General features: G+C 45.3%; 1 protein-coding gene across 5 annotated transcripts in view; it reads left to right on the top strand.

The window, feature by feature from the left end:
- The window catches only part of ME3 (malic enzyme 3), a 179,624-nt gene that overhangs the window by 88,956 nt on the left and 72,297 nt on the right, over positions 1-18,371 (top strand). The window lies entirely within an intron of this gene.

The raw sequence follows: 18,371 nt of genomic DNA on the forward strand, positions 1-18,371 counted from the left end.
TTCTTAAAAAGTAGAAAAGGAAAAATGGAAAGACCCTACACTGCCTGCTGTAGTTTTGGACTGTGCACATTTGGTGGACATTCAGGGCAGGGTGCCCTCGTAGCTCCAGGAATGTTGGATTGCCCAGGGGTCTAAGGTGGGGATTGCTAGGTATGGCTTCCAGAGCCTCTCCTGGCAGGGAATGATCCCGCCGGGTCTTGGGCCCGAGGCTGGGTGGGGCCAAGGCAGGCATGGGCATACTGAACTGTCTTCTTGGATTCATCCCTCACACTCTTGGTGCAGACGTCCTGTGTATGTTTTGTACAAACCCTTCTTCAGATGATTACCCAATTAAGTTATTTGACGTGTGACGTTTTGAGCTGTTGCTCCAGGTTTCCGTTTGGCTGCCTTCCAGGTGTTAATTCCACACCTGCCTTGCTCCTGAGAGAAAGGAGAGTTTGGGCTCCACCCCAGAGCTTCATCCGAGGCCTGGCTTCGAATGATTTTATGGATTAGCATCTGAAGGGAGGATAGCCCCAAGGCCACGAGGGAGTGTCAGCCCCTTCTCAGTTTCTGAAATGATTAACATTCCTGCCAGGTTCCCCGGGAACAATGGAGTTCTCTGTGAAAGGGCCTGGCCCCAGACCAAAGCTAATTAGGTCCAGCTGATGCTAACATTGCACCTCCAATACACCTGGGGCTCTGCATTGCCTCACAACCTTGAGGGAGATGCCAGAGTATTTTGGGGCACCTGGAGCACCCCTGGGCAGATGAGACACAGCAGAAGGTTCTGGACTCTGTGGAACCTCCTTTTTGCCTCCCTGCCTCTCTCCTGGCACACCCTCTGCACATGCCTCCATGGGCCATGGATCCTGGCTTAGCATACCTTGAAGGAATGCCCCCTGAAAGTCACTAGATTGTGATTCAGAAGAGGTAAAACAAGCCGGAAGTGAGGTCAGGCAGGAGGCGTGAACACAACTCAACCAGGGAGGGGGCGCGGGGAGGAAGCCAAAACAGTGTGGCTGGCTGTCAGTGTTAGTGAATACTCTCCGTTCCCCAGGCCACCTCCCTCTTGACCAGCCCTGTCTTTACCCTCCTCGTCTTCTTGGGCTCCAAGCAATGTGCACACACTTGTAGACTTAACATTTTCCAGACTCTGTGTGGGGTCCAGCCTGTTTGGGTGATGAGGGTTGAGTTGTGGGTAGTAGAAGGAGCACAGACTTCGAAGCCAAGGCAGACCTGGCCTCGAATCCCACTTCCTGATGACTTTTGACGATCAATTTAGCACCTCCTCAGTATTTTCATGTGTAATATGGGAATAATGCCCATTCACGTGAGAATTGTGAGAATTCTGTGAGATTCCACATATAAAGGGCCCAGCCCTAGTAAGTGCTCTGACCAGCCTGACCCACCACCCCAGGACTTGTTGTCTGACTCAGTCACTGTACCCAAGAGTCTAAACTGTAAATCAACTGAGTTAGTCCTCTGAAATGCCTCCACACTCTGATGTTGATTCAGACCTTAAATGATCTGTGCTTAATTAGCAAATCCACTAGCAGATACATGTGAGCAATTAGAGGCTGTGATGAGTTAGAAAAGCGAGGGCAGGAAGTGGGACTTGGTTTCACTAGTCGGAGGCTCTGTGGAAGACCCCTGAAGACGTATTTGGGTTTGGACAAAGTCAGCAGCCCTTGCCCCTGAGCCAGGCTGTGGTCCCTCCCATCTGCAGACACATGGGTTTCTGCACACAGGCCAGTAACATGTACACAGAATATTAACAGCTACCATTTATGGAATACTTACGGGGCTCATGACGGGCCCGAGGCTAAGTGCTTCGTGTCCTTTATCTCTGAGCCCTACACCAACCCCACAAGGTGCTTGTTCCTTTACCCAGATGAAAACTAAGGCTGACTTGTCTGTGACATTGCAGCTGACCCAGAGCCAAGTCCCTGTATTTTTCCTGTGTTCACTGTCCAGTTTCTTGTGGCCCTGGTAAACATGACGCCTCAGAGATAAATAAACACTCGCATCTTTGCCTTCACATGAACTCCCTTCTATGACCGGTCTGCACACATGAGGGACACACACACGGGAGGGCATTATACCATGGTGGAGAGAGCACTGCGGCTGGAGTCTGGAGAGAGTGGGTCAGCTCCCTGACTAATAGCCGTGGGGCCTTGGAGCCCTGCTACTCCCCATCCCCAAGGCCGGATCACAGAGACTGTCCACTTTGTGGGGTGATTGTGAAGGTTGGATGAATTAAATGTGTATGAACGTGCTGTATCAATTGTGAAGTTCCTCACAAGCTTAAAGGGGTATTACTTTCTCATCTCTTCTTCTCTGTCACCTCAACCCCCATAAAAGGGTGTGGTTAAAGCTCAGACTCACCTCCTAGGGGTTTCCTGCTTCTCACTCACTATGTCTGGTGAGCCCTTGCCTCCTTTTTTATATTAGAACCTTCTGATCTTCAGCCACCTCCATCCACATACACCCATACACATACAGAGGGACCCCTGGAGCACACGCCTCTGCTTCCTAAATGCTCACTGAAGCCATTACTAGCCGAACACAGACCAGTGGGTGCCAACACTTGACCAAAGCCACTCTGGAAAACAAAGACAACCTTATGTCAGCAAATCAGAAGACCCCTGACACCCAGGGCTCAGTCTTTGAGCACATCAAAATCTGGCCTCCAACTCAACTGTCAGTCGTTCAGGAACACACACACACTAACACACACACACACACACACACACACTCCCAGCAGAAGTGGGAGACAGGCAGAAATCAAGGATTAGCATCATCAGACTAGCTGCCTCCTCCCCATCCTCAGGGCACCAAAATGCTGATTCCTTCGGCTGAGACTGTCCCATATCCAATCATGCCCAGGTTCCTCTGCCAAACTCTTGCAGCTGTGCCAGTGGGAAGGCTCACTGGAGCCAAGCAAGCACAAGGTCTGCAGCTGGGGCAGCTTAGCTTCTCATCTGGCCCTTTTGTCCTCCAGCTTGGTGTTATGGGCAAGCACTGGGTTAGGAGTCAGGCAGACCTAGGTTCTAGCCCCTGCCACCCCCTTTCTGGCTGTGACTCCTTAGGCAAGTCTTAGGTCTTCAGTTTCAAGTAAAAGTGGTAGGGTTGGATTGCATGGTTTCTGTGATCGCTTACAGCTCTAACCATCTAATGATCCAAACTCTATAACCAAGTTAGAAATGAGATCTTGAGGTGAGCCAGACTCACATTATGTAACAGAGCCTGTTTCCCCACATGTAAAATTAACAGGGTCAAGTTCGAGCCGTGGTTTTCAGGGACAGCTGTGCATTGAAAGCATCTGGGGAGCTTTAAATCAGAATCCCTGAGGTGGGGCCCAGGCTTTAGTTTTCAAAAGTTCCCTAGGGATTTTCACGGGCAGCCAGAGCTGTGAACCACTGAGCTGGGTGATCTCTGAAGTTCCTTCCAGCTTGGATCTTCTGTGACTTTTAGGGAGTTGATAACCTGTAGCCTGTATTTTCCAGGCCACCCCAGCCTGGCACTGTATTAAAGATTAGGGTCATTAAAATGTAATAGAACCTTTGTCTCCAACTCAACCCTCAGCAAGTTAAACTGTTGAACCCCACTGCTGAGTTCCGTCATGAGTCATTCACAGGTTTAGTGTGGGTGGGCTGGGGGATGGCAAGGACCCTCATGTGCACTTTCCTCTTTCCTCCCCCAATTTCCTCCTGAGCCTCTATCACTGCACAGAAGTCACCCCTCTCCCCAGCTGCATCCTCATCCTATGTCAACAGTTAATTAGACAGGAAAAAGCATCAGACCAAAGGAGACTCATCATTTGGGTGAGCATGTGACCGATGCAGCCTGGCTCAAAGGATGAGTTGGGCCAGTTGGGGTCCTTTTCAGGAATTTGAACTGACAAATGGGAAAAGTTATATGGAAAGACTTTTCCAGTTAGGGAGGGAAATGAAGGCAAAAAGGATGCTGTGGTTTAGACTTTAGAGTCAGGTCACAGCAGACCAAAGGCAGATGCCAACTGTGAAGGCACGGAAACAGAAGAAGTAAGGAAACAGGTCTGTGGAAAGAGAACAGGGCAGATGGGAGAGAAAGGGAAAAAGGGGCAAAGTGAGTGACTGGTCCTGAGCGCTGCCTCAGTTCATGATAGCATCCCACTCCAGTTCCTGTTCACAGTTGATAATCAACTCTCTTTCTCCAGAGGTGATGGACGTGAACCTCTGCCTTAGGTAACTGGAAGAGCCAAACTGAAAAAGAGCTATGAACTTAGATGGATCCGATTGTGCCCAGATCCCCTGGTTAATAGGGTGTGTGGGGCTAACAAATTAAACTGGGGCATCTCAAACTTTAGCAGGCATTAAGATCACCTGGAGGGTTAAAACAGATTCAGACAACTGACGTAGCCAGCGAGTTCCAGGTGATGCTGATGCTGCTGGTGCAGGGGCTACACTTTGAAAACCACTGGATTAAAGGCTGGTGAAAAGTTGCTCACAGAAAAATGAATGGAAGGAAGCGGAAGGAGTGGATACTTCCAGGCCCCACTGTGCATTAGTAGAATGAGCTGGGAGTCATGAGATGTGGGTGCTCATCCTAGTTTTTTGCCACTAACTAGCAGTGTGACCTTCAGTAAATCCCCCTCCCTTTTTGGGCCTCAATCTCCTCATCTATAAAACGAGAAGAATTTATTAGGTGATCTCTGGGGTTCCTTCCAACCCTATAGTCTCTAATTTTTTGAGCAGATTAGAGCGCTGTGGCCATAAATTTGCCTCTGAAGTTCCTGGCATTTAAGGGAGGAAAAAGCAGAAGTAGATGAAAACACATACTTTTCATTTCTGACAAGAAAAAGCTTGCAGGTCTATCTGCAGAAGTGTCATGTGTGCTGAGAGCTCTGACTCACATAGGGGCGCCTTCCCACACAGACCAGCTGGGCAATCCAGGGTCTGTCATGGATTTCGGCGCTATGGCTTGGAAAATGATGCTAAAGAAAGTGGCTTGAGGAGTCCTTTCAAAGCGTGAGGTTGTTGAGCTCTTTCACCGGAATGTCATGTGGAGTAAGTCAAATTGTATCTGGATCCTACGTCACTGAAACACTTTGCAATGGAGAGATGGAGGAAAGAAAGATCATTTCTTTTTGTGTCTGAATCTCATGGGTTTCGATCACTGAGGGAATTGGCTTATTCTTTCTAAGAGGAAGTTTTGAGATTTACGTACCAAAAGGCAAGTTTGTACTTAATTGCATGTGACCTGCCTGGGACTTTAGCATCCAGAAGGAGCAGCTTGCTGTGTGGGGAGGAGAGAGGACAGCCCTCAGTCATCATGAGATTGGGTGTAGGCAGCTGAGAGTGAGGGTGGGATGGTTGAGCAGCTCCACATGGATGCAAAGGGTTATATTTTCCTACTCAAGCTGGAGACAGATGAGCTTCATTAACTAGAACAGGATGTTCTGCGTTTGACTTCCTTTAGCCAAAAGCAGATTTCCCTGACAATTTAAACAAACTGATTTTTGTTTCCTTTTTATCTGGCTCTGTCATCTTCCTCCCTTGTCCCTGCCAATCCCAGCTATGGTGATCAGAAGAATAGGTGTGGGAGAATTTCCTTACTGAGAAGGAAATACGTCCATACAGGCAGGAGTTGAGTAGACCTTTCCCCAAATAACCCTTGCTCTCCCATTAACCTGTAAAAATGCACTAAAGCCTGTATTTTTTCATGCTAAGTTTAGTCCATAAAGAATGGCTTCTTAAGAGATGCTGCAAACAATGCGAATGTTTCAAAAGGTTCTAGACTGGAGGAAGAGTTAAAAATCATTGTTGTACAATTTCTTGAAGAAAAGTGAAGGCTGCCTTGTCAGAAAAGAACCCCACCACCAGCTAGCCAACCCCTAAAATCCATTATTATATTCACATCCTTGTGTTAGTCCATTGCACCTACAGGTACCCCCTCAAATTTTCCATGTGCCCTGGAGGGGTAGCATTGAAAACTTCGTGAACTGATTTCTTAGAGATTAATTTTAAACCAGCATTTCCCAAGCCCGTAGGGATTGGGACTTAGGAAGGATAGGTTTTGTTTGAATGGGAGAGGGATGGGAAGGAATAGATCAAGAAGATCTTGTCTAGGGTGCTGGGGATGGAAACAAGGCTCAGAAAGGGTGGCCCAGTGTGGTGTCAGCATTGTCCAGAAGGTTACTGGAGGGGAGCAAGTGGAAAAGCTAAAAGCACAAAAAATAATGTGGGTGGTGATAGATGGACTTCTCCAAGTCCACACAGTTTATTATATGAGCTCCTCTCCTGGATCACAAGCTTTAGCAGCGAGAAAACTGTCTTCTTCCCTGTGTCTTCCGTAGTGCTGAACATAGTACGTTCAAGCACCTACCAGACAGAGCACTTAAACACTGTCTTCTGACACGCACCATCTTTATGGTTGGCCATCATAAGTACATGGAAGACCCAAATGGAATAAGATAGTTTACTCATGATTCCTGTCCTTGAGGAGTTTACAACCCAACTGAGGAGAAGAGCAGCGCTAAGGTGATAAATGCCGATTAGTGAAGTGCGGTGTGGATTATCTAGTTTACTTTGAAAGTATTGAGGTAATTCATTATGGAAAGAAATCTCTCCACTGAATTGTTGGTTCTTGATCAACTTGAGAGAAGGATTTCGATTCACATTGGGAAGATGGTCCAGCACAGTCCCTGACATACAAAGATTTATCGTATGAGTTCCAAGCAGGAGGAACTGATAAGCAAGACATGTAGCTGGAATAAGCCAAGAATCACAGATTCTCAGGACTGGGAAGGCAGAAGACCCTGCTGGAGGCCCCTTCCTCCTTCTTAACAAAACCTTGGGGTTTTTTTTCATTTATCTTTCTTTCTCCAAATGGCCATGTGCTTTGAGGAAGTCTTGGCCCTTCCCGGAACCAAGCAGTGGGTCTTAAATAATCTCCGCCAAACATAGTGAAATCCCCTTGCCAGTGACAATTCTGGTGAAAGAGCCATGAGGGCAATCTGCCTGAGGACTTCTGGGAAGGCATTTCTTATCACAAGAGAGCTCCCTCTCTCCTGGACAATTTTATGTCTACTTGGGATGTATGGAACTGTGATGATTATTTTACCATCATGGGGAAAACAGCCCAGGGACCAAGCCAAGGATGGAATGTGGGGAACCTGTGTCCTTGGTGACATTGTTGAGCCACTAAATAAACAAATCCTGAGCCACCTTCCCCTGGACTACTTGTTATGTGAAATAAATTTCCTCTTTCCGGCCAGTTGAGTCAAAGTTTTCTGTTACCTACAGCTGAAAGCAATTCCCCTTCCTGAAGGGATGCTTGAATCACCTCCGTCATGTGACAAGTAGCTCATATTTATTTATTCAGAGTTTCCAGTGTGCCAGGCAGTCTTCTAGGTGCTTCACTCATTTAGGCCCCACAACATCTCTTTGTGGTATGTAATGTTATTAGGCCTATTTTCATAAAGAGGAAACTGAGGCACTGAGAGTTAAAGTAAAAGGTTACATACCTAGTACATGGTAGAGCCACAATTCAAAGCCAGGCACCAGAGGGTACACCCTCACTGCTGCACATGTCCTCATGAGCCTCTTCTCTCTGGTGACTGAGTATCTCCAGGACGGAGGACTCACTACCGCGTCAGCCCACGGCATGTGTAGGGTGTGTGAGGAGATCGCTCCGCCGACAAGGTGGGGAAGCTCAGCCCGATGTGAGGCCAAGTGAGGAGTTTGGATTGCATTAGTCAGGGATCATGGTCCGCTTTTGAGAGTGGGGCTGTAACGAAAGCACTTTTCTAGGAAGATAATTCTCAAAGGACTGAAGAGGAGAGCCCGCAGGGAACTGTTGTATAACTGAAGCATGAGGAGGTAGGAGTCTGACAGGGTCCTAGATGTGGAGAGGAAGGGCGAAAACCCAGGATGCTGAGAAAGCAGTATGTGGACCTTAGTGGGCTATGAAGATGAAAGTGAGAGGAAGGATTGTCAGCTTTGAGCTGTCTCGTGGTGTGATACCAGTCGTGGAAAGTTGAGCTTGGACTCCAGAAATGGAACAGTAAGCTGGATTATAGCAACAACTACTACCACTTCCTTTTGTTGAGTGACTGGTACCATGGGAACTCATGTTACTTTTATTGTCTTTGAGTCTCACAACAGCCCTAAGAAATCAGAATATGTTATTATCCCCATATCCCAGAGGAGAAGTTCAGAGGTGATGGGAGACTTGCCTAGAGCCATGTGGCTAGTAAGTGGCAGGATTCAACCCTGCATCTATTCTATTCTAAGGCCTCTCCTTCCTTCCACGTTGGAACCCCCTCTAGTCCTGCATTGCTGAAACTCAGCGGTTTTGAATCATGTGTTTACAAATATGTCCACCCCAAAACAACAAAGCAAACATGTTCCTTAGACTGAATGAAATTAGCGACAGATACCTGCAGGAGTCCCACGTGGAAATGGAAAGCTCCAAACTCTGGGTCCAGTTCTATCTTTCACTATCTGTACAGCCTTGGGGAGTACCATAACTTCTGGAATTTCCTCACATGGAAGGGGCTGCCCTGTCTGTTTTACACAGCAATTGGACTCCTGCAGGTCCCACATCAGTCCCGGGACTGCTGGAGTCCCCTGCGGTGGACGGGGTGAAGTGGGGCTGTGAATGGCAGATCCACGTCAAGGTGCCCAGTTAGAGAGCCTCAGGAAGAGAGCCAGGGCTTGCTCCTGGACAGATCCTTCACACCTGCACCGACAGAGCCTTTTAGGCACATAGCAAGGACATGCCAAGCATTTCATGGCTCCTCCTTCATGATAATGCCCTTGAGTTGGTGTTGGGATATTTAATGTCTCTACATTTTAAACCTTCCCTCTGGGCTGCCCTGCATGGCCTATGGAGCACTCTAGCACACACGGATGTTTCCTGAGTGCCCCCTACAGCCCCCTCCCAAGAACTCCCAGACAACTTCCTGTTGGGTTCCAAGACAGGCTGAGGCATTTGCTTCCTAAGAGGACTTTGAAAACGGAGTCACATCTCTCCAGGAAGCTCTCAGTGGGGCCCTGTCTGTGAAGAGATGGAATTGATTAGCTCTTAAGAGACCCTTGAGCTCCACGTTTCTGTAGATTTGCCTCCCTTTGCAGTACATAGGGACAGGATCATGGAGATATAATCAACCAGCTCAAAACTAGGGCCAAGAGGGGATCTGACACCCTTCCCACCTGGGGTACAAGTCAGAGGAAATGGTAGGACTAGAACTCAGGTCTCCTGCCTCTTCACTCCCTTCCACTGTGCATTTGAATAAACTTCATTCATAATTGTTACTTATATTTATATAGTATTTTGAAGTTTTAGAGTGAATTCAGATACAATCCTGCCAACTGCTGTGTAAAACAGACAGGGCAGCCCCTTCCATGTGAGGAAATTCCAGAAGTTATAGTACTCCCCAAGGCTGTACAGATAGTGAAAGATAGAACTGGACCTAGAGTTTGGAGCTTTCCATTTGCCATCCAGGACTCTTTCCACTGCTGGACTGTAAGTTTCCTACAGGCAGGAGCCATATTTGTTTTGCTCATCATTGGATACCTAGCACCCAACACAGGGCCTGGCACATGGTCCTTGTTAAATGGAAGGAAGGATGGATGGAAGGATCAATGGATAGATAGATGAAACCTGGAGTCTTATTTTCCTGATGACTTCTAATGGAATACTAGAGGAGAGAGCTACTGTTATCAACAGCTCCTCACTTAAAGACAAAGAGCTTTAACTCTATAACTTCATTTAAAATGCATTATGTCTTAAACTTTTTTTAACATTAATGTAAAAAGTGGTTTGATTCCTTTAGGAATCTTCAGCAAGAAAACTTGCATAGGGCCTGGGACATAGTAAGTGCTCAATAAATGTTGCTGGTGGGGCCAGTGGCATAGTGGTTAAGTTCGCATGCTCCACTTCTGCAGCCCATGGTTTGCAGGTTCAGATCCTGGGCGTGGACGTACACACTGCTCATCAGGCCATGCTGTGGCAGCATCCCACATACAAAAAATAGAGGAAGATTGGCACAGATGTTAGCTCAGCAACAGTCTTCCTCAAGCAAAAAGAGGAGGATTGACAACAGATAGCTCAGGGCCAATCTTCCTCACCAAAAAAAAGTGTTGCTGGAATTAAATTTAAAAGCTATGTTGGGAAATTAATTAAATTTAAAAGCTCGGCTGGGAGATAAAAGTAATTGCAAAGAGTATCTGTGTTACTGGAATAATTAAAGAATTGCCTTTATCCATTATTTGCAAAATAACTTTATCCCTGAATCAGGCCTATCAATTGGGAAGAAATCAATGGCTAGAGTGGAATGAGATCATGATGTGCATTTCCAGAATCTTTGGTACTGGAGGGTTAATAATGATGTCCAGTCCTCATCACAAATGAGGTGCAATAGGTTGCCCTTGCCTGCCAGTGTGGGAGGGACCCTGCGTGAGCCAACTGGTGCTTCTCGTGTGCAGCCAAGTGGAGGGACATAGAGGTGAAGTTGTCATGGTGACTTTTTTATTGATTGAAAGAATAGATGTAGCTAGAGTGAAGCTCCTTGGATGGTATGGTGGTGGGAGTGGCAGTAACCAGCAGTGAGGAGCAGAGAAACTTCTCTATTTCTGGACAAAGATGGTACAGGCAATTTGAACTCAAGTAATGGTAGAATAAAATCAGGTGAGGTGCTGGCTAGAATAATTATGATCATAGGTAATTAGGTAATTTTGATTCTCAAACTGGGAGGGCAGTGTTTGAGAGTAAACCTTTACCTAGACCAGTGGTTTTAAACTTTCATGAGTCCACTTATTAAAAGTTACAGGGGCCAGCCCCGTGGCCGAGTGGTTAAGTTCTCGCGCTCCGCCTCAGCAGCCCAGGGTTTCTCCAGTTCGTATCCTGGGCGTGGACATGGCACCGCTCATCAGGCCATGCTGAGGTGGCGTCCCGCATGCCACAACTAGAAGGACCCACAACTAAAATATACAACTAGGTACTGGAGGGATTTGGGGAGAAAAAGCAATTAAAAAAAACCAAAATGATTGGCAACAGTTCTTAGCTCAGGTGCCAATCTTTAAAAAAAAATAAAAATAAAATAAATAAAAGTTACAGACTCCAGCTCCCTTTCCCGAGATTCTGGTTCATTGTGTCAGAAGTGGGGCCCAAGATTCTCCATTCTAAAACTGCCCACACCTTATCCTCTGCAGGAAGCTTATGGACCACACCAGTAGCACATAGACCATAGTTTCATAAACTCTACCCTGGGTGAGCAGAGAATTTCTGTCAGAAAGCAAACCCAAGCTGGAGCTGACTCAACTATTCTCACCTGATGGGAAAATAAAGGCTGTTTTTCACTTAGTCCCAGTTTGAAAACAAAACAAAAAACAGAGTTTAATTAGTCAGGGATTGCTAACAGTTGAGTTTTGAAATAAGCTACTTTAGTTTATACATTGGACTTTCTTTTAATGTTACATCCTACCAAATATTAATTCTTGCCAAGTATTAATCTTACCAGATGCTTCACTAATTGACAGAAACCAGCAGATGTTTGCTCTACCTGCTGCCCTGTCCTCACCTTACCCAAATAAACTGCTTGCCCTTGAAAATCCAGCCCAGATGTCTCCATCTCTCGCCACCTCCTTAGTCTCTGTCCTCCCTCCCTCAATTGTAGAATATTTTGCTCCCTCTTCTGTGTCTGTCCACAGTGGCCTCTGCTAATACTCTACTAATGAACTTACTGCATTATAATCCCGTAGTTATTTACAGATCTGCTCTCTCTCTGCTCTGACAGGGAGCTTATCAGACTGTGTGTCTTACTCATCTTTGTATGTTTGTCCTTTCCCTTTCTTTACCTCCTAGTATGGCAGATGCCATATACTGGAATGAATTAATGAAAGGATATAAGCTCCGTAAGGGCAGGGATTTTTGTCTGTTTTGTTCACTAAAATAAATATCCCAAGTGCCTATAACAGTGCCTATTACATAAAGGGGTCTAATAAATAATTGTTGAGATAATTCATAAATGGGTGGTTTTATTTACACAAGGCAATAGAAAAGAAAGGCAAGACCTACTTTGTTTCTCAGCCTAATGGTAAAAATGTTTCATAGTGGCACCAGTATTGTCACAGTCTCCTGAACTGATTAAGACTGAGCTCCCGTTTGATATTTCTGTCATCTGATAGTTTGAAGTTTAGCTATATAGACCTAAGGTATTCTAATAGAGAAAAAGCAGGACTATTGCAAGCAGATAGCTCATACCAGCATAATTCAGATCACTTTGACTTTTTTTTAGTCTTACTCATTACATTCCTCTACTAATGGTATGCCTGGGATGCAAAGAATTCTCTGGGATAGTTTACATGGAATAGTAATAGTAAAATAGCTTCCATTTATTGAGCACTTACTAAATGTGCCAGGCATTGTACTAACCTCTTTCCGTATATTATCTCTTTTAATTGTCATATACAACTTTATTAGAAACATTTTATTACCCCTCTTTTACAGGTGAGGAAACTGAGGCTCAAATATAGTCATTTGCCAAGGTCACTCAGTTACTAACTAGAAGACCTGAGATTTGAGTCAGTCTGTCTGAGCCTCCACTCTTGGACTTCACCGTAACACTGTGTTTTGAATTGAATGGGTCCAGTTGGGACTTATTCCTGACCAGACAAGCACACATCTTTTCCGTCATTTCAGACCAAATACTTTCTTGGCTTTGAACATTCCTAATCTTGAGATGTCTGATATTTCTTCCTTTAAAAAGATTTATAGTTTGGAGACTAAACTCAGTCAAAATGACTAATTAAGTCGAACCCCCCTCCACTCCCCTACCCCCTGCTTAATTACACCTGATGAGTGACCCTTTCAGCCATTTGGTTCCAGGCCTTTAGCTGTCTCTTACATTTGCTTCCAGTGATCAGGGGCCCTGAGATTTACACATATGTTTTCCCAGTGAACTTTTGTCCTCTTTGAAAACTGCATTCTGTTCTCCTTTATTAAATTCCGGCTTTCATGACTAATATGCAACGATAACTCCAGAAATGTTTACATGATAAATTAAAGTGGGCAGAGTCTTCCGCTTACAAATTACTTCAAGATAGGACTCAGATGCCTGCCCGTAGAATTGTCTCATAAATGCTAGCATAAAATGGATGTGAATTTTTACAGTTTCAGCTTGTCCTTGGCTTGTCCTATTGTTTCAGTGAATCTTGATAGGGTTCTGAGCTGCTAGCCTGTTTCTCACTACTGAGGGTGCAGAGATGTATGACTCAGTGGAAAAAAATACGGGTGACTACTTTGCAAACCCACTTTGGAAAAAGAAACAGGATGTTTTTCTCTCCCTATCTTGCACATACCTGTAAACAAGCAACTCACTGGCAGGGCCTCTGAATCAGGGGTATAGAGATTTCAGACTCTCAGGTTTGATAGTTATTTGCTTTGGATATATCAGAAGTTTGTGTTAGAACAGAGCCACGTTCCAAAAACACTTATTGCCCAGAGACCCAGATTAACCAGAGCCTTTCTAGAAGGCAGGAAGGTGTTTGTTTGTTTTATAAAGTGGAGGCATGTGTGGGTCTGTGCCATGTTCACAGCCATAAAAGAAAGTGAAGAGTGTTAAATGTGACTTCTCAGGGAAAAGGGGGCCTGAAGCCTCTCTGATTATTATTTTTGGAGGAGTAAATATTTCAGTAGAAAAAGAAACTCTTTTGTACCAACTCTTTCTGAGTTTTCTTGGCACATTTTAATATTTTCAAGTAACAGCTGAAACCACATTAACCTTCCCTGTTCTAATGGGAAGCATCTGCGTGTTGCAAAATTAGAATTTTCAGATTCTGAAGTGATTTGCTATTTGGACGGGGTGTCAGTTTCAGCTGACATTTACATCCATGGGGCCTTTTTTCCCTCCTGATTATAAATTGTTCAGTCAGCTAATGGTGTCTGGAGATACAGGGCACGCTTGATCAGCTTTTCCATGTACACATGCTTTTTTAATGAAAACTGCACTTTATTCTTCAGCTATTTGTACACCTTATCAGGATCCTTCTTATTCAAGCAGAACAGATGGAGAAATTCCCCAACCCTTAGAATTCAACTCTAACAGTTTTCTCCTGCCAAAAAGCATCTCATAATCAAAGACACTGGAACAATATATGATACTTGCAAATTCCAGGAAGCAAAAAAATAGTAAAAATAATTAAAAACCTATTCCAGTTTTTGTCTATTTAACCTGTCTTCTAAATGGCTTGGTATTTTATGAATATCTCTTGAAACTTCAACAAGAGTGCCAGGAAGGCACAGTGGCTTTCACCTGCTGGCCCCTGCTGCTTAGGCTCCTTTCTGTCTCAGTGATGTTCTCTCCTCGAGCCTCAGTGCTCTCAGGTGTAAATGGGAATGTTAGTTGCCTCCCAGACTCGTGGCAAAGAGTAAATCATGTAGAATTTGTAGAATGTTCCCAATGGGAGCTGTCTTAGTCTGTTCAGGCTGCTATAACAAAATGCCACAGACTGGGTAGCTTATACACAACAGAAATTTATTTCTCACAGTTCTGGAGGCTGGAAGTCTGAGATCAGGGCACTGGCATGGTCGGGTGAGGGCTGTCTTCTGGGTGGCAGACTTCTCCTTGTGTACTCACAGGGCAGAAGGGGCGCAAGAGCTCTCTCAGGTCTCTTTTATAAGAGCACGAATCCCATTCAGGACCTAATCACTTCCAAAGGTCCCATCTCCTAATACCACCACTTTGGGCATTAAGATTTCAACATATGAATTTTAGGGGGACACATTCAGACCGTAGCAGGAGCTAAGTAAATGTTCACTTCTTTTCTTTCTTTCTTTTCTACTTTTTACATGTGGCAACTGAGGTCACAATGACATGACTTACCTGAGGCCAAAGATCAGGTGCCCAAGGAGCCAAGACCAGCCTGAGGTTGGTGGGTCTACCACCTTCAAGGCTCTATCCATCCTTTGTCTGGGTTCAGCACCATCTCTGCAGAGTTTGGCAGAGAGGACATTGTAGACCATTCCAGAAAGTTGTAGAGAGCAAAAGACTGGGTGATACGAGCCACTTCGCAGATGCTAGGTGTTGTTCCTAGGATTAAAATTAATGACTACGCAGAGAAAGGATTCAAAACGATGCCACCAGAAGAGTAGCTTGACTTTTCATAGTGAGCACCCAATAAATGTTTGCAGTATTGAATTTAATAGACTGGAACTGTAGATCAGTGAGTTTTTGAGAATGAAAAGGAAAACAAACAGTAATTATGTCAAGATACAGGTGAACCAGAATATATAGTCATCCTATCTGTGAACCATGGCATGAAGTTCTGTCTCTTGGAGGGGAACTGACATTCATTCCTTTGGCAAACACTCCTTAGGCTCCAACTTAAGATTTATCAAGAGGCTACTTTGTGCCTGACATTATATTATTTTATTTAACGCTCATGCTAACCTAGTGGGATGGATTTAATTATTAAATTAATTATTCATTAGAACTTCATTTTAGTAATGAGCAACTGAGACTCAGTGAGGTTAAGTAACTTGGCAAGTTTGCACAGCAAATACAGGTTAGATCTGGATTTGAACCCAGGTCTGTCTAGCTCCAAATTCATGCTCTTGCAACTATTCCAGAGACACCTGCAGGTCTTGCTAGATTATCTCACAGAATTGTAGACTTTTAGAGGTGATCTGATCTACTTTCTACGTTTTTCATAGAGGGAAACAGGCTCAAAGAGGTCTGGTAACTTTCCCAAATCACGTAGCTGGTATAGAAGTAGAAAAACTTCTATTGCCTTTGTCCTCACCACTCCATTCCCACCTAGATGGAGGGAGAGAAAGGAATAGGCCGTCTATTCAGAAATCCCTTTCCAACGTGGGTATGATGTTTATAGGGCTGTATCAGGGGACCCATGGAAATCAATGGAAGTGGAGGATATGGTCCCTGCCTTTCTGATGCTTCAAGTCTACTTGGGGAGCATCATCCCACAGCAACAACAGTGAGAGAGAGTGAGAGGGGGGACCAACAGGCCCTAGAATGGGGGTTCCAGACCTGGCTTTGTACTCTCTCACTCTGTGATTTAGCCACCCTAAGCCTGCTTGTCCTGTGGTTCTTCTGTCCTCCTATAATGTCTTTGTTATACCCAATTGTACTGTATTTTTTTTCTGGTCTGTCTAGATCAGAAAACCCCACTGGATCAGAGATCAAGTCTTTTTCATCCTGGTTTCCCATGTGCCCAGCACAATGCCTGGCACAAAGCAGAATGCCTGAAGTCTGCGCAGGGGCCAGCACAGCTGTTAACCTCGAGCACGAGAAATCCAGGAAGCCCTGGCCACTCCGAAGTCCCACTGAAGGAGCCACGTGGACAGATGTCACTGTCCACACCGTTACACCTCACGCCACACACAGGAGCACTCCACAGCACTTGTCATCTGGGAGGCTCAGAAGGAAAGGGGGCCTCCACGGGGCAGGGAGGGGACGCACTCCCTTTGTAATATGCCATCTCAGAGGGAGATAGAATGGAAACAGGATGGGCTGTCCACGGTACCGGAAATTAGCTCTGGTTGTTCGTGGGTTAAAATAATCAAAACATTCCTCAAGATAGAAAATAAAACCAGAGAAGGATTGTGAGCGACCTACCACTAACAAGTCCCCCATGATAGTCACACTGTCCTGAGGACATTTCACAGAACCAGAGAAGGTGATTTTTAAGTTCCTGCACGGCTTGGACAATTGCCTCGCTTCGTCCTCGGGCTCCTCAGACCCACTTTCTCCCGCTGTGCTGTTGATTCCCGGGGACTGCTGCTGGCCTTCAAAAATAGCCTCTTGCGGGTTTTCAGAGGACAGGTTCCCTTCCTGCCAAAAATGTGTGGAATGGTGGTTTCATGGCAACAGCGAGCCTTTGTTCCAGAGTTGAAAGTGCGCGTCCCTCCTCCTGAGACGGGCCGCTGCGCTCTGCCTCGTGTCACTGGCCCTGTTTTAATGAAGTCCTCCTTTTTTTGTTGGACTTGGTGCCAAGAAGCCTAAATGAATGTTGTCTACTTGAGTGGGTTTTGTTGGGTTTTTTTTTCCCCCAATTCTATTTTAGGAAACTTCTAAGGATCACTCCTCTGCAGGCTAAGATAAGGGTTAAGAGTCTTTTTCTCAAGAAATAACATTCTTCTAAGTGAACATTATCTTTGTTTTTCTTTCTCTCTCGTGTAACTCAATTCTAAAATTCATATCACTGTAGTGATAACATAGTGATTTCGTGATAAGTAACCAGTATCAGCTACCACTTACGGAGCATTTAAGACACACCAAGTACTGTGCCATGTACCCAATACATATTATTTCATTTATTCCTCACAGAAGCACTTTGAGGTAGGAATTACCATATGCCTAGTTTATAACTGAGAAGATAAAGGGCCATATCTGCCTGATTTCAGCACCCGGGTCCTCAACCACTCAGCATACCCAACACATACATTGCTTGTGGAGTGGCTGTTGTGTGCTTACACCATGTGAGGCCCTGGGTTCTAGCAGTGAATAAGGTACATGCTGTCCTGCCCTCATAGAATATACAGTCTAGCAGGAGGAGATATGCATTAAGGACATAATTTCCTAAATAACATTTAGTAACTCGCAGTGCCATAGCACCGTTTCCAGTCGGGAATTCTTTTCCTCTGCTGTCATTGCCTGGGCTCTGTTATAGGAACAATGACTGCTGAGATGAAGAGGAGTAAGACAACTCTGAAAGTGGGAAGACCCTCCCCTCTGCTTTAATCAGAGCTCCAATATTTTGTTTTACATAATGGGCATGTCTGAAAGATTTTGTTGAACAGAGTGTACCATGACTAGGTTATGCTGTGGAACAAACAACCCTAAAATCTCAGCACTTAACCAAGTTTATTTTGTGCTGCTGCATCATGTCTCTTGGGGTCAGTGAGCGGCTGGGCTCTGTGTCTTCCCCTCTCCCAGACCAGGCTAATGAAGCAGCCTCGTTGGAACTGTACATGTCACCGTAGCAAAGGAAAAGGAGAAGATGGTGAATCACACACTGGCCCTCCGTTCAACACTTCCATCCCCAAGCGTCATGTCACCCCTGTTCCAGGATGAACAGCCTGTAATAGATATGGCTTTCAGGCCAAATGAGTTGAGTATGTGAGACAATAGAGTAGGTGCTCAGTGCAGTGTTTGTTAAGCATGAATCCATCCCCTCTTCTCTCCACACACTACCCCAGAGCTGCATGCAGGAGGGAGCCACCCCACCTCTCTGGCCACTTCTCAGCTTTGGTCAGTGGGCCCTGAGGACCAAACTTCAGCTAAGAGAGAACCTGGCTTCTGTTTCTAGAAACTAAACTAAAGAAGTCCAAACTCGTGAAAGCCATAAATCAGGGGACAGTGATTTATGTTCCCGAACAATTCT

This window comes from Equus caballus, chromosome 7 (genome assembly GCF_041296265.1).
Source record: "Equus caballus isolate H_3958 breed thoroughbred chromosome 7, TB-T2T, whole genome shotgun sequence".
Taxonomy (NCBI): domain Eukaryota; kingdom Metazoa; phylum Chordata; class Mammalia; order Perissodactyla; family Equidae; genus Equus; species Equus caballus.